Source organism: Culex quinquefasciatus, chromosome 2, assembly GCF_015732765.1.
Source record: "Culex quinquefasciatus strain JHB chromosome 2, VPISU_Cqui_1.0_pri_paternal, whole genome shotgun sequence".
NCBI lineage: Eukaryota > Metazoa > Arthropoda > Insecta > Diptera > Culicidae > Culex > Culex quinquefasciatus.
The window spans coordinates 198956685-198978087 of record NC_051862.1 but is presented as its reverse complement, the minus strand read 5'-3'; positions in this window follow the sequence as shown (position 1 = coordinate 198978087).

The following is a 21403-nucleotide window of genomic DNA, read 5'->3' as shown; positions in this document are numbered from 1 at the left end:
TGTTGTTATCCAAAAATAATAAGTTTATTTTCGTAACCCAAAAACTTTGTTGCAAAACTTATTGAAATATTGACAACACATGACACATATAGGCGAATAGTGAAAAATATTGTCAAAAGAAGAACGGCCTTGAACTGTTAGTTTTTGATTTTTTTTAAAAAAGGTTGCTCAGGATAAAAGTTTACAAAGCTTTAAAAAAAACCAAGGTACACTTCTTAAAGCTCATAAAGTTTCCCAAAATTGGACGAATTTAAATTTTTGAAATTCGATTGCTATCAATAGTTATGAGCAAAACAAAAAAGTTTGAAACCCAATTTTCGCGGATGACCTCATCGTGACCTGACCTTAAAGTGGCAATAACTTGAAGTCGAAACATTTCTCCAAAAAAAATTTTTTTTTCTCCAATTCGATTTTACATAAAAAAAATAATAAGAAACAATTGTTTTGAATAAAGTAACATTTTTGGGAGTTATGTTGGACACTTTTTGCTGACTTTGAGAAAATGTTATTTATTTCAAGTGTTTCAAACTGTAATTTATTATTTTTCGAATGGCCTCACTTTCAAACTCAAATTGTTTTATTGAGCATTATATTGCTTTCCAGCCAAGCCGATTCCCATTTGTGGTGCCCCAAAATTCTTCCACGGTAATTTGTTATGCTCCGTTCCGTCCCGAAAGTGCATTTTTCACAGATAAAACACATCGCACATATTCCAGTAAATTCCCAAACTTTTCCGGTTTCCGCGTCGACATCCGACCACAAATGAGTATATGTTTTCTTCTTTTCTTTCTATCTTTCTTCTTAGTCACACTTTTTCACGAAGGGAAAGTTAAAACATTTTCACACACACACACGCCCCCACACCGACCGTAAGCACCAATTTCATAAGTAATTCAATTTAAACTTTTCCAACCTCCCGTTAAAAACGATTCCACCGCCGAGAGGAGGGCCAACGGAGTGCTGAGCTTTCACGGAGGGCAGTTGATGGTGGGTTGGGGTGTTGAAAAGTGCATCCTCGCGTGAAGGCGTCGAGTTTCACACATACACGGACATGCACTCTGAGCTTCATCGTGTGGCAGGATTGAGCAAATATAATAATAAAACAACACGAGAAGAAAAGAGTTTCAAGAAAAGATGCTTGAAATTTGCACCAGCTTTAATTTTTTTTATTTTTGTGGGGTTAAGACGATCTTGAAGAGTTTGAAGAAGTTTTGTTTGCTCAGATTTTTTTTGACAAATTAAACATTAAGAATATCGAGTAAATTTTCCTTGTTTTACGACAATCCGCTAACGCGATGTGTATATTTTAACATAATTTCAACAATATGTCACGCAATCAAAAGTTTTCCAACCAACATCCATCGCTTTTTCAGCAAGCCCACGAATAAGAAGAAGAAAAAGTTGGCATTCCTTCTTAACCGACTAAATCGAGATTTCGTATCTAAACGATCGAATAATTGAATGGGGCCATTATTTTATTTCTAGAAAATATTCTGCGAATTATTTTAAACATTTTATTTTGATCGATTAAGTCTATAAAGTCCAAAATCGTATAGGCTTTTTTGATGAAATTTTCCAAGCTATGCTTTTTGAAAAGCTCAAATTTGTGTTAGGGAATTACTTTAACCCTTTCAGGCCTGATAAGTCATAGTCAAAAATAAAAATTCCAAAACTTGCCCTTTATTTTCGTATGGTCGTAAGAATAGTTTTCCCATCATAAACTTTTTTTTTTTTTGATAATTCAGACTTGAATGGGTTAATGTATCTTTATATTAGGGCTAGTGATTTTTCGTGATTTCGCGGTAGCCGCGTAATCCGTGAATTTTGTCCTTGACCGTGAAATTTCGTAAATACTGTAAAATGCCGCGAAATTCTTATTAATTAATTGTCCCTAAGTGTATTTGAACATCGAGTTTTTTTTATTCAAGCAATCCACAAGAATTTTAACAGGCATTTTGAAACTCATTTTCGAAAATATTGTTTATTACAATGTTTTACGAAAAGTTCCAGCGAAATAAGCTTTGGTTGTAACATGCCTTGGGTAATACAATTTGACGTTCAAAGCATGATTTTTTTTAACATTTCTCAAAAAATGTGAACGGACAATTTTCAAAACTGCAAAGAAAGAAACTGCAGAGCAGTTTTGCTATTTATTTTGGAATCTCTGTAGAAAGCAAATTTTGTACAAAAATAAAGTTGTTTATGTTTTTAGAAATTGTTTTAAGCAACATTTTCTAATTTTCTGGACTTATCAATAACAAAACGTCGCTTGTGTGCTATCTTGTGACACGTCCTATCTTTTTACAGCAGACGCGTCACAATATAGCACACAAACGACGAAATGGTAAACAAAACTGTTTTAAATGAATTTGTGGCTAAATACTCAAATTTCACTATTCCTGAAAACCATTTGCAAATAAAATGTAATATCTCTTATTCTACTAATTCTAGTTTTGGTGGATTTATCGAATAGTTGTGATTATTTTTTTATTTATATTTAAGGATCTACTTCGTTTTAAAGATATTTTTGCAAATTAAATTAAAAAATATCAATAAAATTGGGATGGTTGAATCGTAAATTCCTATAGTAAAAAGTTTGCAAAATTTCACGAAATTGAGCTCACATTTTTTACTGTCTTAAATACTTTGTGTCAGGGGATAATACTTGTATCTTAAACAAATGCTTACATTTTCAGTAACTTTCCTGTTCACAACTACTCAGGCCCGTATCCAGGATTCTTCAATGGGGGGTGTTTCCCCCCATAAGGCGTTAGGGGTGTAAGTGTGTTATAGGAAGGGCGTATACAGTCAACAAATGCGTACCAAATAAAAACGTAAAATTTGCTTTATATATTGTAGCAGTAATGCTAAAAAAATATCTAAACATCAATAAGTTCATGAAAATATTGTTATTCTTGCATATATTATTGATGTGATATATGTGATAGAAAATATTGAAATAACGTTATTGAATCCTTGATAGTTTATATTATTTTTTTTCAATTATTTTTTTTTTCTCTTCAGTAATTTGTTTTGCCCCTTAGTTTATCGGGAAAATTTTAAAGGAGGGCATTTTTTATCTATACACAGCTTAAGCCAGATTAGTAACGAAATCGAGCATTTCAAGCCAAATCAATTCAAAATGAAAACCAACTCGTATTATCTATGCGTTTTGGTTTTCGCCGTTTTTTTATTTTTCAAACATATCATGAGCTTATGGTTTTCATGCGAAAATTCTCGTTTCCATTAAAAATCTTAAAAATCACACTTTTCTTTAAAATAGCCTTTTCACCAAAATTTTGAAAAAGAGCGAAAGAGTCGTTCGTTAAAAAGACGCTAATTTTAATGAGCGAGCGAAAATGAGCGGCTCTTAAAACAGAGCGGTTTTGCCCACCTCTAATATAAAAACAGCACGAGAAAACCAAATTACACCAAAAAAAAGAGGAAAATGAACGAAACAAGATGAGAAGAGTAATAAGAGCCTGACTATGATTCTAACTTTGATTCTGAATGAATTTTGAACGCCGGAAGGAATATATTAACGTACCGTCATCTTGCGAATTGAGACAGCCGTTTTAATTATGTTTTGTATAGTGGAAAGTTCGTGTGTGAAATTAAAGCGGTAATTTCCACTGGAATTTGGAACAATCTCATATCCAAGGTGCTATAAGATGATTCAAAAACACTTAGATATAGGGGGTTGTTGGAATTTCCTCAAAAAGGCTTCAAAAAAAGTTCCCGCGTGATTTGTGAATGGTTCCCTTGTGAATTCTATTTTTTTTTTTTTGATAAGAACCGCTTGGGGAAGTCCTATTTTTGTGTTATTTTTATACCACACGGATAATCTGAAAAAGAGGTTGTACGAGAAAAAAAACTAAGAATGAATGATTAAAAGATTGCTATTTTATTCTTTCTTAATCATTATCATTATCATTGACCGTGTCGTGTAGCCTACACAGAAAAAAAAATCATGGTAATATTACATCTGGGAAGGGGTACAATTTTTATGTCAGAAAAAAGGTGTAATTTTACCTCTGGAAATGTGTAATTTTACCACTTTTCTGGTGTAATGTCACTTTTTCAGTCTAAATTGAGGTACTGTGTAGCATTACCTCTACACAGAAAAAAATAATGTAAATTTGGAAGCTGTAATTTTTGAAGGTTGAATATTACCTCTATTATGATGTAATTTTACCTCAATTTAGACTAAAAAAGTGACATTACACCAGAAAAGTGGTAAAATTACACATTTCCAGAGGTAAAATTACATCTTTTTTCTGACATAAAAATTGTACCCCTTCCCAGATGTAATATTACCATGATTTTTTTTTCTGTGTACCTCTTCATAATCGAATGATTGGAAATTCAAATCCCGGATCGGTAAACAACTAAACAACTGATTTTCGTTACGATTTTGGATACGATTCGTCTAAGGAGCTGTGGAGGTGTTTATCTGGACTTATTTGGAAGACGACTGATATAGTTTGAAAAAGTCTATTTTATTTCTTTTATCCTTATACTAATCATAAATAACGAATTTAATACTTTAACCCACAATTTATTTTTAGTTCAAAAGTTGACATGACAATATGATCGCACACTTCCAAACTATCACAAATTTGTTTCTTTTCGTACAATCCCGTGTTATTCCACTCGTAGTAATTGCTTCCTTTAAAGGACATCAACCTCCCATCACTCCTCAAGACAACCGCGTCCACGTTCTCCGGAACTATTCCCAAATTTTCAATATCCCTGGGACCTGTCGCGCGCTTTATGTCCGCAAAATAAAGCCAGTACTCACTCCCCTTAAACGCATATATGTCCCCATCTCCGTCCACCATGATCGCGTCCACGTTGCTCGGCAGACCCGGAAATCCCTTAGCAATAGACCTCAGCGGAGCTCGCTCCATCCGACTTCCCTTGAACCGGTAGTACTTGTCCCCCTTGAAGAAGTAACTCCGCCCGTTGCCGAACTGGAACGCCGCATCGATACCACCAGGCAGTCCGGGCCACTTGCTGGAGATCAGCTGACCTTCCGGATCATCATCGGAAAGCTCGTAAAAGTAGTCCCCGGCGAAGGCGTAGATCTTACCGAAGACATCCTCGAAAATGGCATCGATTTTCCGGAGTGAGCAGAATTTTGGCCCTGAGCGGTAGGTACCCGAACCATTCCGTGCACCGTACAGAGCTTGGATGTGCTGGAAGAACGGTTTAGTTAGTGATCGTGCGATCACAAGAGGTATTCCCAAAACCTACCTCTACATCGATTGGTTGCGGCTTCGTGAACTGATTACTGGCCGTGGGATGCATCAACGAGGCCTCCGAATTGATGTGATCAAGTCCCAGCGAGTGACCAATCTCGTGCAGTGCCGTGTCCAAAAAGTCCCCCAAAGACCTTTCCCTCTCGAAGAAGTACTTGGTATTGAAGTGAAGATCACCCAGCGTCGGCAGAAACGCGTGCGCCAACGTCTTAGGATTGTCAAAGGCACACCTCACCGATCGCATCTTGTGCTCCTTCCCGCCGAAAGAGATCTCAATGTCCGCGGAATCGCTGTCCGCTACCTCCAAAAAGTCCAAATTGGTCACCCTGCTCCACTCGCGGAATGATCGCTTGATCAACGCTCGGATCGTGTCCTGGGGTTGTCCCTTGGGGTAGTTTGTGATCTTGTAAGTCAGCGTAGATTTGTGCCACTTGCGGACCGCTTCGGGGGATGCGGTTTTGTCAGTACTCTTGACGCCACATCTGGGCGATCCAATGGCCAGTTGGGTTTCGTCGTCAAGAATTCCAGTTTCGGGTAGTCCGTTGTCCCGCTGGAAGGACCGAATTCGGTCCGAACCTTCAAAGCCAGATCTGGTGCCTATCTGGAAGCCGTCGGCTGTGTTGTCGGATGTTTCGTATCCAAGATCATCGAGGAACACCTACAATTTGATTTCTAAGTATGATAGTTGGATCTTACAAACTGCCCTAATCTTACCTCTGCTTCGTTATATGTGATCTTTGGGATTTCCATCGATTTGTCTGGATCTTGAAGAGCTGTACCACCGATATTGAAATTTGGTAATGATTTTGAAAGCTTCGTGGGTAAACCCTCCACCGATTGGAAGTTTTGCCCGCAAACGATCAGTGAGAAAAATACTAGAACTTTCATTATGAAGCCGTTTGCATCAACTAACGATCATTGAAATCCCCGGGAGCGTTTTATAGCTGAGATTACCAACAAGTTTGTTTAAAAACATTAGGTGGGAAAATAAACTACGAAACCCAGTAGGAATCTCCACTCAACTAGGGTGAACCTGTAACAATGTTTAAATTTCCAGAATCACAGACAAACGTAAATGTTTTTAAATAGATTTTTTCTAAAGCTAGATGACTTTAAATGAGACAATATTGATGAATTTTGGATAACGTTGGTTGATGATTTATGTCTATTTGTCTGTCCCACAATGTTAAACTTTTTATTAAACTCTTTGTTCATGGAGATATACGATACGAAACCGTCCAAAATGTTTCTTCCAAAAACCCACAGATCTGTATTGACCATTCATCTCACGTACTTTTCCAATTTATGACTGGTGAAATTTCTCGCTCTCATATTTATCATCCCTTTTCCAACTTGTTTTTCTTTTTCCCTTCACCACCCTCAACCCATTCACACATCCTTTCGACTGACACACATATTTTCCGAGGTTGGCTTTTCTTTCCCCACCTTCGTTCGCCATATGGGTTGCGCGATATGTTTTATTTGTTTTCGGGTTTTATTGTTAAATTGTGAAAACTGTCCGTAATTCACTGTCATAAAAAATCTCCCATCAAATTCATCGCCCACGCAGATGACGGCTGCTGGGGGTGGAGAACTTCTTCTTTTCTGCTTTTTTTTTTTGGCTTTTGAGAAATTTTCCAAAAAATACAATTTTTAAAACAAAAATTCTTTTTCTAAACAGTTTAGCATCATTTCAATTACAACATATTACAAGCTTTGTGCGTACCAGTAAGTAAATTTTACCCCGAAGGAAAGCTGAAAAGCTGGCGGGCTATGAGGAGCTTTTGCCCTATGTTTGGTGTAATGGATCGAGCGAACAAGCTATCAAATTTCCTTCATCAAGTCAATCTGTCGTATTAATCTGCTGTCTTTGTATGGTCGATAATATTAAACTTGAAATCATTGATTTCGATGTTTTGAAGAAAATACATTTAAAATAAATATTAATTCTTTGAAATTTATTAAATTCCTGAACTGAAAATTTATATACACAAAAATATTCAAATTAAATAATCGTTGTTCTTACTATTTCTATTTAATTCGCAATTCTAGTGGAGAACGAGGTGGGGCAAAAAACATTTATTTTTTAATGTCAAGTCTGATTTTATAAGTATTGGAACAGAAAGTATCACAAAAAGATTTATACATCACAAGCCTAACCCGACAAATTTCGTTCTGCCTTCGTTTGTTGACGTTTTTTGCTTTAGCCTCCTGTGATCCAAAAATTGTTTTTTTGCGTGAAATTACTTATTTTTCCTGTCATTCTTGAACGACGAAATAGCCTACTTTTCTGTACCAAAAATAACAGAATCGAATAGCAACACGTTTCAAAATAAATGTTGAAAAGTTCTACTTTTCAGCACTGAAGTGGGTGCTGAAAAGTTGAACTTTTCAGCACTTGTTTCGAAAAGTAACACTTTTCAACATTTTTTTGATTTAAACGATTTATTGACAAAATACATGCAAATTTGACTTAAAATTTCACTCAATGGGTGTTTTTCGAAATTGCAAAAAATGTTGTATGGAACTTGTTGCAAAACTTGATTTTTTCAGCACTTTTCGTATTTATCCAACTCGGTGAACCTCGTTGAATAAATGTACGACTCGTGCTGAAAAATCCTCTTTGCAACTTGTTGCATAAACTACTATTGCTTAACTTTTTCCATACAATTTGCCTACTGCCAAAAATTGAAAAAAACATATTTTTATTAACCTAAACTTTTACGTTTTGTACTGACATGTTATCTCAAAATACAAAATATGTCAATTAATCAAATTGTTTAATTAATTTAAAATGTATAAATAAGCGTTATAAACTGTATTCCGGCCAATTTTGAATCATTTTTAAAAGTTTTTTCAATGAAATTTAAATTTAGTCACAAATTGTCCATACATTTGATGGTATGAAGTATGTAAATATTATAAAATTTGTATCTTGTGAAGAATTTTTCAGTTCGATTTGGTGTTTCTGCAAAGTTGTAGGTATTGATTAGGTGTAATCATGATCGCTTCTGCAAAATATCTAATGCGTCATGGGTAATCAGATAAATTAGTTACACTCTCAAAAAAAACTGAGTACATTTTTAAATGAACTTTTTATGACAAAAAGTTGAATTCCAAAAGTATTTTTTTATGTTTGGATTTGTTGCTTTTTTTAGGGGATTAAAATGAATATTTTGACTTAAGAAAAGTCGTTGCAAAAATTTGGCCCCTGGCTTACGATTGGTTGAAAAAAAAAGAAATAAAAAAGCGAAATTTATTAGAAAAATATTGATCACAATTTTTTTATGTAAAACCAAATTTTCAATAAAAGGACATTAACACATTTTTTGAAATAAAAAATTTGAAATTTTCAAATTTAAGCCACAAGTTTGATTTCGAAAAAAACACATAAATTTTTCGATTTTAAAAATAAGTGTCTATGAAGATTCTAAAAATATATTTTTCAAAAAGCTGACAAAATTTCTTATAAATTCATCAAAAAACATTAACTTTTTTTTGTTCCTGAGATAGTCTCAAATATAAAAAAAAAACAATTAAATTTAAATTTTAAAAGGGTTCACTCAAACTACACTAAATTTTTAAATGCCGATATCTCAGAAACTAAAGGTCAGATTTTCAATGTCAAACAATGAATCAATCGTAAAATTTCTCTTGTCTCTGTAGTCCCTTTGAAAAAATATTGAAAACAAAATTAAAAATCAAGACTCTTATTTCAAAAGGGCAAAAAATGCCATATTACGACATTTTTCATAATATTATTTTTATTAGGTCCTTTTCGGTGCTGGGACCTGGTTAGGACCGAGTCGGCTTTTGTAATTACATTTTACTTAAAGCTAATAGTAATTACAGAGGATCTTGTGTAAATGTTAGTGGGAGGGGAGCCGATTACCCGCGGCCTACTGGGGTTAGTAAGGAATATTACGACTTTGTGGATAGATAATCTTGGGTTTAAAATTGTGAATATTTTTTAAAGAGATTAGAAAATTTAAAAAATGATTAAAATTCAAAAATTAAGTGCAATATGAGTACACAAAACTTTAATTTAATTTTACTTTGTATTTGAGTGGCTGTACATCAAGAGAGCAATTCTCTACGATTTTTGAATTAGCTTTTTTCACAAAAAAAACAATTTTCAAAATCGATATATTTTTTATTTTAGAAATTATTTGATAAGTAGAGAAGTATGGACAAAACATTTAGCGTCGGGCTATGATGTTTTGAAAAAAAGTGTTTTAGAAATTTTAGTCATAAAAGTTTCTTGACTTAATTTTCTAATGTAAAATCTATCATTTCAAATTGGCGTAATATTGAATACTTGGACCCATTGAACTGTTAGTCTTTATTCCAACATTTTCCAAAGAAAATGTTTCGAAAAGGTCATGAGATTTCATAAACGTTTCATTCAACAACATGGAAAATTGGACCATAAATTGCTGAGATATTGGCATAAAAAAAGTGGAAATGCTTCGTAAGACTTGAAAACCTTAAATTTTCTTGTTTCTTTCTTCTTGTTGTTATCCAAAAATAATAAGTTTATTTTCGTAACCCAAAAACTTTGTTGCAAAACTTATTGAAATATTGACAACACATGACACATATAGGCGAATAGTGAAAAATATTGTCAAAAGAAGAACGGCCTTGAACTGTTAGTTTTTGATTTTTTTTAAAAAAGGTTGCTCAGGATAAAAGTTTACAAAGCTTTAAAAAAAACCAAGGTACACTTCTTAAAGCTCATAAAGTTTCCCAAAATTGGACGAATTTAAATTTTTGAAATTCGATTGCTATCAATAGTTATGAGCAAAACAAAAAAGTTTGAAACCCAATTTTCGCGGATGACCTCATCGTGACCTGACCTTAAAGTGGCAATAACTTGAAGTCGAAACATTTCTCCAAAAAAAATTTTTTTTTCTCCAATTCGATTTTACATAAAAAAATAATAAGAAACAATTGTTTTGAATAAAGTAACATTTTTGGGAGTTATGTTGGACACTTTTTGCTGACTTTGAGAAAATGTTATTTATTTCAAGTGTTTCAAACTGTAATTTATTATTTTTCGAATGGCCTCACTTTCAAACTCAAATTGTTTTATTGAGCATTATATTGCTTTCCAGCCAAGCCGATTCCCATTTGTGGTGCCCCAAAATTCTTCCACGGTAATTTGTTATGCTCCGTTCCGTCCCGAAAGTGCATTTTTCACAGATAAAACACATCGCACATATTCCAGTAAATTCCCAAACTTTTCCGGTTTCCGCGTCGACATCCGACCACAAATGAGTATATGTTTTCTTCTTTTCTTTCTATCTTTCTTCTTAGTCACACTTTTTCACGAAGGGAAAGTTAAAACATTTTCACACACACACACACGCCCCCACACCGACCGTAAGCACCAATTTCATAAGTAATTCAATTTAAACTTTTCCAACCTCCCGTTAAAAACGATTCCACCGCCGAGAGGAGGGCCAACGGAGTGCTGAGCTTTCACGGAGGGCAGTTGATGGTGGGTTGGGGTGTTGAAAAGTGCATCCTCGCGTGAAGGCGTCGAGTTTCACACATACACGGACATGCACTCTGAGCTTCATCGTGTGGCAGGATTGAGCAAATATAATAATAAAACAACACGAGAAGAAAAGAGTTTCAAGAAAAGATGCTTGAAATTTGCACCAGCTTTAATTTTTTTTATTTTTGTGGGGTTAAGACGATCTTGAAGAGTTTGAAGAAGTTTTGTTTGCTCAGATTTTTTTTGACAAATTAAACATTAAGAATATCGAGTAAATTTTCCTTGTTTTACGACAATCCGCTAACGCGATGTGTATATTTTAACATAATTTCAACAATATGTCACGCAATCAAAAGTTTTCCAACCAACATCCATCGCTTTTTCAGCAAGCCCACGAATAAGAAGAAGAAAAAGTTGGCATTCCTTCTTAACCGACTAAATCGCCAAGTTTTCCTCCAGCGGCAGCAGCAGCAGTCAGTCAATCGTGGTCGTGGTACTTCCTACAACATGACACAAAACTTTGTTTGGACTTTATTAAAGTGGCATTTGTTCGCGGGTCGCACCATTTTGGGGAGAAATGCTAATGAGAGAAATAGCGAGTGCTGCTGGAAACGAGCATCTGTGGGGCAACATGTTGGGGCTAAATGTTTTCGGTTTGAACTCGGGGTAAAGTTAATCTTCTGTGGAAGTTAATTTCCTGAGAAAAGTTTAGCATTAGGATGAAATTATTTAAAAGAGATCAGTCAATTAGTACATTTCAGAGTGCTGTAGTTTAAGCACAAGCAAATCTCCCTTAAGTCTTCAACCCAATCGATACCAAATCCAATCCAGAAACCATGTCTTTATGTCCCTAATGAGATGCACCTCACGGAACCAGCATCGTGCGGAACTTCTCCTGAAAAGCAGTTAAACAAACCACCCACGCAATCCCGGCAATTAGTGCACTCATCCTCTTATCTCAGGATGAGAGAACCAAGAGATTCAGACACAGTCGCAAAGACACACGTGAAAGCTATCAATTTCAAACGAAATCTCAATTTCCATCCGACTCTGTCGATGGCTCGGCAATGTTCGCAAGCTCGGCAGGACTGCAAATGTGCAACTTTTCCGTAAATCCCTAAATTCGCAAACGAAAACTCGCTTCGGTAGGGATTTCGTGAAACTTTGGAATTTCGAAGGGTGTCGAGTTTTATCATTTTATCATTTTATCATTATATCATTTTATCATTTTATCATTTTATCATTTTATCATTTTATCATTTTATCATTTTATCATTTTATCATTTTATCATTTTATCATTTTATCATTTTATCATTTTATCATTTTATCATTTTATCATTTCATATTCCAAAATCTGTACTTTCGGCAATGTTGTAGATATAGGTAGAACTTTTCAGAAAAAATAGTTATACTCTTAACCTAATTAACCTCTTTTTGCTTTTCTTCCTATTTTATTTTCATACAATGAATTGATTTGCTCCAAATAATCCTTATTTATCTCATTTTTGAAAATCCGCCAGAAGTAGATGGCAAAAATGCCATCTTTTGAGCTATGGCACAAGTTGGTCAAAATTCACTTGGCAGTGATGCCAATTTAAAAAAAAAATAGGTTTTTAGTTGAAAGAAGTCTCAATCTTTGTTTCTTTATTTTTAGATCTAAAATAAAATTTGCAATAGCAAGGTTCAATACAAAAAATCAACATATTGCTCCGTTTTTGAAGTTATTGCTAACTGAAATGTGACTTATTTACCCTTAGAAGTCATGACTATCCCTAATTAAACTAATTATTTTTATATTTTTCAAAAAAAAATTCAGAAAATTTTATGAGAATTTAATTCAAAAATATTTGATCAACTGTTGCTGAGATACAGCCTTTGAAAGAAAAGCAAACAAGGAAAATGCAATTTTCTCTACATCACCAATAAAGCGTCACATTTGTAAAGGCTGATACGATTTTTTTAAGCGGTACGCAGCTAAAAATAAACAGAAATGGAAAGTGGCGTTTGACATTTTTTCGCGTGGTGCTTGTCTGCAATATGTTTTTGTGAAAAAAACGAATAATTATCTGTAATCTTGAGGGAAAGCCCAACAATTATCAAAAAATTGTCAGGAAGAAAAATGAAAAAAAGCATAAACTATGAAAAATTTAAACAGAGATTCAGAAATTCAGAAATATAGTCATTTTTTAATCACAATCTAAAAATTGAAGCATAAAAAAAAAACAAAAATTCACAGATAAAAAATGCAAGCAAACATACCAAAAATACATTCAAAAGATTGAAAAAAAAAACTTAGAAAATTTAAAAAATCTCAGATTAAATAATTCAAAGAATCTATAATTTAAAATATTCAAATAATTAAAAAAAATCTTAAATATAAAAATTTCAAGACTCAAGAATTTAAAAATTTAACTTCGAACAAAAATCTAAAATTCAAAATATGTAAAGTTCAGAACATTAAAATACAAATATTTAATAATGCTACATTTTATATATTTAACTATAATTACACATTTAAAATACAATTATTCAATTTTTTTAAAAATTCTGAATTTCAAAAACACGGAATATTTTTTTTAATCTAACCTCCAAAAAACCTGATTTGCTGACGGCATTTTCAAATCGAACAATTTAAAATTTCAAAATTTAATGATTTAAGTACTTGAATTTAAGAAAAAAAAGAATTTAAGTAATGAAGAATTTAAGAGTTTAACAATTAAAGGATTTATAAATTTTATAATTTAATTCCGGAATTTTACTACTTTAGAATCATAAAGTTTAAGATTTTTTGAAATATAATCATTTTTGTTTTTACGATTTTCTTTGTAGTTTTTTCAATTCTGAAATTATTGGGCTCTTTAATTTTTGTTTTTTATTGAAGCATTTTGTTTCTTTTTTTTTTTTTTTTATATTTGTTTTTTTCCGAGGCCCTCAAGCACGCGCACCGTCACACGCGCTCAAACCGAACTGTCAATTTTTCTTGTGGGGTATTTCTTCCGATCTCCATACCGTACTTAAGGGAAGGTAACTCAGCAAATATGCCTTTGATTTTCAATATCAAAAATTAAAATAACTTGAAACTTTCCGTTCTTTAGAATACATTTTTTCAACATTTTCAATTCAACGCTAACATTTAGAAAAGCCCAAACACACTTTTTGATTTGATTTTTTTTTTTATATTTTGATTCGAAAGTTTGAATAATTTCGCAATTTTACAACACTGCCGAATTAATTTTGGAACAACTTGATCCATTGTTCCATAATCGTTGTCCAAAGTCTCAGAGAATTACTCTCCACGAATGTCTTCTGTAAAATTGTATTTTATTGACTTCACGCACATTTAAATTCATTTAGTTTTCATCAAAACCAAACATAAAAATTTGAAATTAATAAATTGGGTATCTGTTAGATTAAAAGCAGTTAAGCTGGAACATTTTTGAAAATATTTTTTTTACGCAATAGCTTTTGAAGTTTCTGTCTACGGATCCTTTTGAAAAGGTAATGAAAGGCCTGACTAATAAATAATTTCAGATGAAAATGCTAAATTCCTAAAAATCTCAATAAAAACAAATAAGCAGCCACCGTGTCCCTGAAAATAGTTGGTCGTCATGTGCCACCGATTAGTGGATCGGAAAACACTTCTTTGTGTCATTCTGATGCTGGGCTGCCAGTGTTGCTTTTCTCCTTCTCTGAAGGGGCCTTCTAATATTCAATGGTAACCTTTGGAGTCTTCGATACAGATAGCAGAGTCCTCTGGGAAATGTGTTCCTTTGATGGAGGGGGATGAAATGGAGCTCGACGATGATGGGCTTGAACTCTGTTTCCGATTATCGTCGCCATTTCGTGGGAATGAGGCAGTGTTGCCAGAGTCTTTTTGAAAAAAATCAGTCAGACTCGAACAAAACCAAAAGTGTAGTTTAAACTCTCTAATTTGTCAAATTTGGCAACACTGCCCCGCTAAAAGCTCTCATCTACAAGTAGTTTCCCTCTAATAGGCATTGAAATCGTGCACAGAAACAGTAATCACCTGCTTCTTTCGCAAATTTAGTTAGAGCACCAATCGAGAGGCTGCGACTCTTGTGCTCTTAAAGCATTCTTCAGCTCGTTTCGAAAAGCACTTTGCTGCCAAATAGAACGAATGGAAAAATGAATCCTCCCAAAAAAAAAAACACAAACAAACACTGTTATTTCTGGAAGTGTTGTACGTGCATTTTGAGAAAAGTGCTTCCCCCCAAGTGCCCGGAAAAACAGAGACGAGACACGTGTGCCCCAAGGAGTCTCGAACTCGAACCGGGGAGTTAGTTTGGAAGAATTTTCACACTCAATTACCGGAAAGTTTCTCGGTTCGTCGTTCTGTGCATCACACCCACACACCCACACATGCGGCAAACGACCGGAAAGGTGGATTTTTGATCCTCGCCAAAACGCACTTCCGGGGGCAGCCAGACTCGTCTCTATTGGAGAGAGAGAGAGTGTACTAATGGCCATAGAAGGTGCGCACGTTTTGGGATGCAATTTCGGAACATTTGCGCCATTTTCACGCTCGAATGGATTAATTAGAATGCTTCAAACGGACAACTCCTGGCAGGCGCGCGGGAAGCTTTAGAAGAGTGCAGTTTGGGAGCAAAATTGCTGCTGTTTTGCATGAAATTGAAACCGGGAATTTCGCAAATGGCATCGTTGCTCGGCGGACGGAGTGAAAGAGAGATAGAGTTTTTTGGGGGTGAATCGAGGAAGACAGACATGTATGATAACGAGTTTTAATTAAATGAGGTGAATTTTTAAAGCAGGAGTTATAAAGTTTAATTGGCTAATGAAACTGAGCTGAACTATTTTTAGCAAAACCATACAGGTTTTGTTGGAAAATTTAATCAGGAATATGCGGAAAGCTTGTTAACGGCCTGTGTACAAGCTTTTTTTTTGCTGAATTTTATGACAACAATTATTCTTGATTATAGAATTTATCACAACAAAAATTTATTAAAATGCAGTAATGAGGTCATATGGATTCTTTATATTGAAACTTTAACTTTGTAAAATTTTCTGCAGATTAGTAATGCAACAAAATCTTCAACATTACAAAATATTGCTTCAAACGGATTTTTTTAATCCCTTTCAGAAAATACTTTTTTTTGCAATTCCGTTGTGAGACAACTTTTTTTTACTTTCATTCTTTGACGACGAAACAACCTACTTTTCATTGCCAAAATAACAGTACTGAAAAGTGTTTTTGCGATTTCACGGAAGCCGCGTAATCCGTGAAATTTGCCCTTGGCCGTGAAATTTTGTCAACACCGTGAAATTCCGCGAAATTCGAAAAATCACTTGAAAAATTGCTCCTCAGGCTGATGCTAAAATTTTTCAAAGTTTTTGTCCCTCGGCTCTTACCAGGGGTGACAAAAACTTTAAAAAAAATTGTACCAGCCTTAGTGTTTAAAAGTATGATTTTTGAATTGAACCAAACCATAAGTAGAGCATTTTGGAAGCGAAATATTGCATGGTTAATTTCGATTTTTGTTTTTCAAATATATTGACAATAAATATCTCTAGCGAAATGCTGATTTTCACATGTAAATATACTGCGAAATGACCTTTGATTGTAACATGCCTTGGATAACACAATGTGAAATTCAATCAAAGAAAACACGAAACATTTGAGTTATTTTTTTTAAATTACTGTTGAATTTAGAAAACGATGCATAAGTTGCATTGTATAATGTGAGTAAAAATTCAAAATGATTTAAGTTTTTTATTCAATTTTAAAATATAATACATGTTGATAAAAATTGCATTTTTTAAAGTATTTTGAATTTTTTTGTTATTATCAATACCAAATGCTGCGAAAACTGTTATAAATGGAGCTTTGCCTTAAGTCATTCGAAATAATAAAATATTTTTATTCTACTTTTGAAGAATTAAGAAAGGTTTTCGTTTGGAGCGACTATAGCAAATTATGTTGATAATAATTATTTTTTAGATGTAAAACAAAGTTGATCTCATACAAAAATTGTAAGAATATTTTGCGTCAGGGGGTAATATTTTGTTATTATAATTTTTTTTTGAACTATTGTTAATTTTCAAAGTAACATTCATTTACACAATAATACTAAAATAACATATTTTTGCATTTATTTCCAGCAGATTTTCGAGTACCATTAAATTGTCGCGAAATTCCAATGTTTTGTAATTGTCATGCCGCGAAATTTCAATTTCTGAGCCGTGAAAAAACACTAGCCCTAATTAGAAATTATCAGTATGAACTATTATTTCAACTTAAAAATCGGCCAACTTAAAATCGAAACAGTGGCGAAAAGTATTACTTTTCGATACAATTGCTGAAAAATTGAACCTTTCAGCACTCAAATAAGTGTTAAAATGAACTTTTTAGCACTGTTATTTTTATAATAATAAATAGGCCATTTCGTCCCTGTACAGAATTTCTATAGAATGTCAGGAAAAGTAACTGTGGTGACATCTATAAGTTGAACATTTTTGCCAGAAGAATAATTAAAAAAATTAAAAAGCATCAAGAATCAGTTTTAAATTAAATTTGAATTTGAATTTCAATTTGAAAACGATTAAAAGTTAGTAAACTGTAATTATGAAATGCTTGATAAACATAATTGTTTAAGTACTCTCAAAGTGTCATGTTTTTCTCAATAAAATAAAAAATAATCACTAACACTTGTGAAATTTAATTTAAAATATCTTTTGATTTTAAAGCATTTTCAGCAGAAGATCATTCCAAAAAAGATTAATTAAATTTGTTATTTCTGGCTACAGAATTTGTTCTGATGGCAACAAAAATCATATTTTTTTTATTTTTATTTTTTTTATGAAAAAATCTTATACATTTTGAATAAACTTGAAACTTTTTAGTCAGCTAACCTAAAATTTACATATATTTTATGAAAAAATATGTATTTATTTGTGAGATTTTTTCAATTAAGAATGAAAATTATTCATTAATTCATTCTTAATTGCGATATTTTTTTCAAATTACACAACTAGAGGTTACCATACTTTTAATCAATTGGATGTGAAATTTTGAGGTAATAAAATAAAATAAAATTTAAATTACAAGTCATGGTTTTTAAATTTGAATGAAAATATGTAATGTTTTAAATTGTATTTTACACCAAAGTGTGTTGAAATCTTTAGTTTTGAAAATATCTGGGTTTGACGAAGCTTTTTTTGTACATCGTAATTTCATAAAGATTCAAAATATTTCTATACGTGCCAAAACACGCTTAATATGACTTTCTATCTAGCTTTCTATACAGAAAATGCATGTTTGATTGTTAATTAGACTTTTATTTGCATAAAAATAAGATGATTTTTAGTGCTCTAACTTTTCCTACTGATTTTTGAATGGCCATACCCTATATCTCAAAAGCTGACACATGACATGACACATAAAAAAATAAAAAATAATAAGCGGGTAAAGTTTGTTAAAATCGTGTTTTTGTGATAAAATGGTATCCCGGGCAGACGGTTATAACAAAATTCATGCCATTTCAATAACAAATACTGTTAAAATAACAGAAAGTGTTATGGAATCTTCTTGAAAAATCATTTTTTACATAAGGGTTTAATAACAGTTTATGTTATCATAACTAAATTTTTTATTGGTCTGACATTGGTTGAAAGCCAAAACAACTTTGGAATACCTTTTTTTGTTATGGAAGAATACCTCCAACCGTTATCGGGATGATTGGATTAGTTGTTAAAATAACAAAAAATAATAACAAAGATTTGTTCGAAAAATAACTAAAAATTATATGAGTCTGTTATTACAATAACAATCCAATAACAAAAATTTCATAACGGCGAATAACAAATCTTATTTATAACAAGATGTTAAAATGTTATTGGCCTATTTTCAAATATCAAAAAATGTTATTCCCAAGTTATTTCCGTCTGCTTGGGATTTAAAAAACTAATGTTTTTTTACAATTGATCAGAAAATCTCTTCTCGAGATACAGATTTTAGAATGTTTCCAAACGACTTTTTTATGCACAGCACCTTAATTTTTCTGGAGACTTGTATAATGACACAAATGATGCAAAATGGCTTATTTGGACATAAGGATGAACAAAGTTTCAAAACAAAAAAAAAACACAAAAAATATTGATCCTTGCACTGTAACTTTTGACAGCAAAAATTCGAAAAACTAGGCAACCAGTTGATGTTTGTTTACACTTTCAGTCGCAGTTTCCAACAAACTGGACATTCGCACTTTAAAATTGCGATTGACAGCTGAAAAACAAGCGAGCACTTTGATCGTTTTCTAGGAAATTTAAATTTTCCCAATTCAATTTGACAAGTCGCAATAGTGCGATCGATAACAATAATTTAGTGCGAAGTCCAAGTTAGTGAGAATTGCTCAATATTTTTTTTTTTTTGCGAAATTCTATAGAGAATAGCTCAACAAATGAATGTACAAGACCATAACCCAACTTTTCCGCTACTTTGCAGTCTTGTCTTAAGACCTTAAATCTCTCCGGACTTAATTTTCCAAGAGTTAACTAACAAGAACGAAAGACTTCTTGAGCTCTCCGGTAGACTTTAGCCGTTCGCAATTTTGCTCAACGAAAGCTAAGCTCCCACAGCAGCTAGGGGTCAGCGCAACGAGTTGGTGGGAGGAGAAACTTTTTTTTCCTCCAGATCATCTTTTAAAAGCCAACTCCGGAGCCCTTCTGGACCTCTTGCCAGTAAAGTTTTTAACGAGCTCCACCTACCAGTACCGCCCAGCAAGATTTTCTTGAGCCATGTCGCATGTTTAAACACTCAAAAAAGGGAGGGAGTGGTTTGGGGTAAGGGACCATTCGATGTCCTGCTGGCTGGTTGGCACCATTACGTTGTTGTTGGTCTGCGTTTTTCTTCGACAACGACGACGTCGACGACGAGTGCCGCTTTTTAATGGCATTTCAAAAGATTTTCTTCCTCGGGAAAAGCACGTTCCGCTGCTGCTACTCAGGTTTTTGAAATCTTCCTTGGTGCATGATAAAATACGAATTTCTGCAAAGAATTTCTATAAAATCTCCTTTACTTCAAACTTTATTCCAAATCTCTGTGTTTGTAATTTATTTATGCACGTCAGAACAAATATATTTAATCAGTATATTAAAATTAATCCAAATATTTTAAAAGACTTTCTTTCCATGTTCAGCCAAATCCAAATCAACCCTGACATTTTGTATGCTCGAAAATACCTGTTTGATTTGAAATTTTGAAAATATTTGTATTCGAGAGCTTGATAAATTTCACGATACAGTTCGAACTCCATTATACGAAGCCTCGATTCTCCAAAGTTTCGATTATCCTAATGTTTTTATGGGACTTCGGTTAATCGAATCATGAACAAAACGTATATTTTCGTTTTTGATGAATTGTTAGGTTTAGTTATACACAGGAAAAAAAAATCATGGTAATATTACATTTGGGAAGGGGTACATCTTTTATGTCAGATAAAATGTGAAATTTTACCTCTGAAAATGTGTAATTTTACCACTTTTCTGATATAATGTCACATTTTCAGTCTAAATTGAGGTAACATTACATCATAAAAGCAGTAATATTTAAAGTTTATATTACCGTCATCAGGGGTGACATTGGGTCTGGGGGGTGAAATTGGGTCATACAAATTTCAGCATTTTTGTATGACCCAATTTCACCCCCCAGACCCAATGTCACCCCTGATGACGGTATTCTTAATGTTTTTTTCAGCAAATATAATTTTAAAATTTTATAATTGTGCAAAATCTGGTTAGAGCCATATTATTTTGCAAAAATCGAAAAACATAAAAAATCTTTTAAATATAAGATGAAAAATTTAAATCGCAATCGAAAATGAATTTACATATTTTTTTATATTTGGGGAACAGCATCTAATTCCAGCGTGCCTCTAATGTTGGCAGGTCAGAACTTTGACATTCAATTAAAGCTAATTAAAAGCGTTTTCAACTGAAATCGAGTGATAAATAGCTCAATAAGAAGTGAGCAAGCAAGTTTCCATCAAATGTTTTGCAAAATTAGTTGTTCAAATAGTGAAAATCAGCAAATTGGATGGAGTTAGGAGCGAGTGCTTAACCTGCCAAAAATACGAGAATTTCCCCTATGCCATGAAATTTAAATAAATTTAAAACACGTATTTTGGAAATTCGTATGAAGTAGAGCAGTTCTCTACGGAATCGGTATTTTTTCTTTAATTTTAATTTTTGTATTTTTTTATTCGGCTGAAACTTTTTTGGTGCCTTCGATATGCCCAAAAAGCCATTCTGCATCATTAGTTTGTCCATATAATTTTCCTTACAAATTTGGCAGCTGTCTATACAAAAATGATATGTGAAAGTTCAAAAATCAGTATCCTTTGAAGGAATTTTTTGATCGATTTGGTGTCTTCGGCAAAGTTTTAGGTATGGATATGGACTACACTGAAAAATAATGATACACGGTATTTTTTTTATGATTTTTAATTTAACTTTTTGTCACTGAAACTTGATTTGCAAAAAAAAACACTATTTTTATTTCTTTTTCATTTTCTGATATGATTTAGAGGACATCAAATGCCAACTTTTCAGAAATTTCCAGAATGGGCAAAAAATCTTTGACCTAGTTATGATTTTTTGAATCCATAC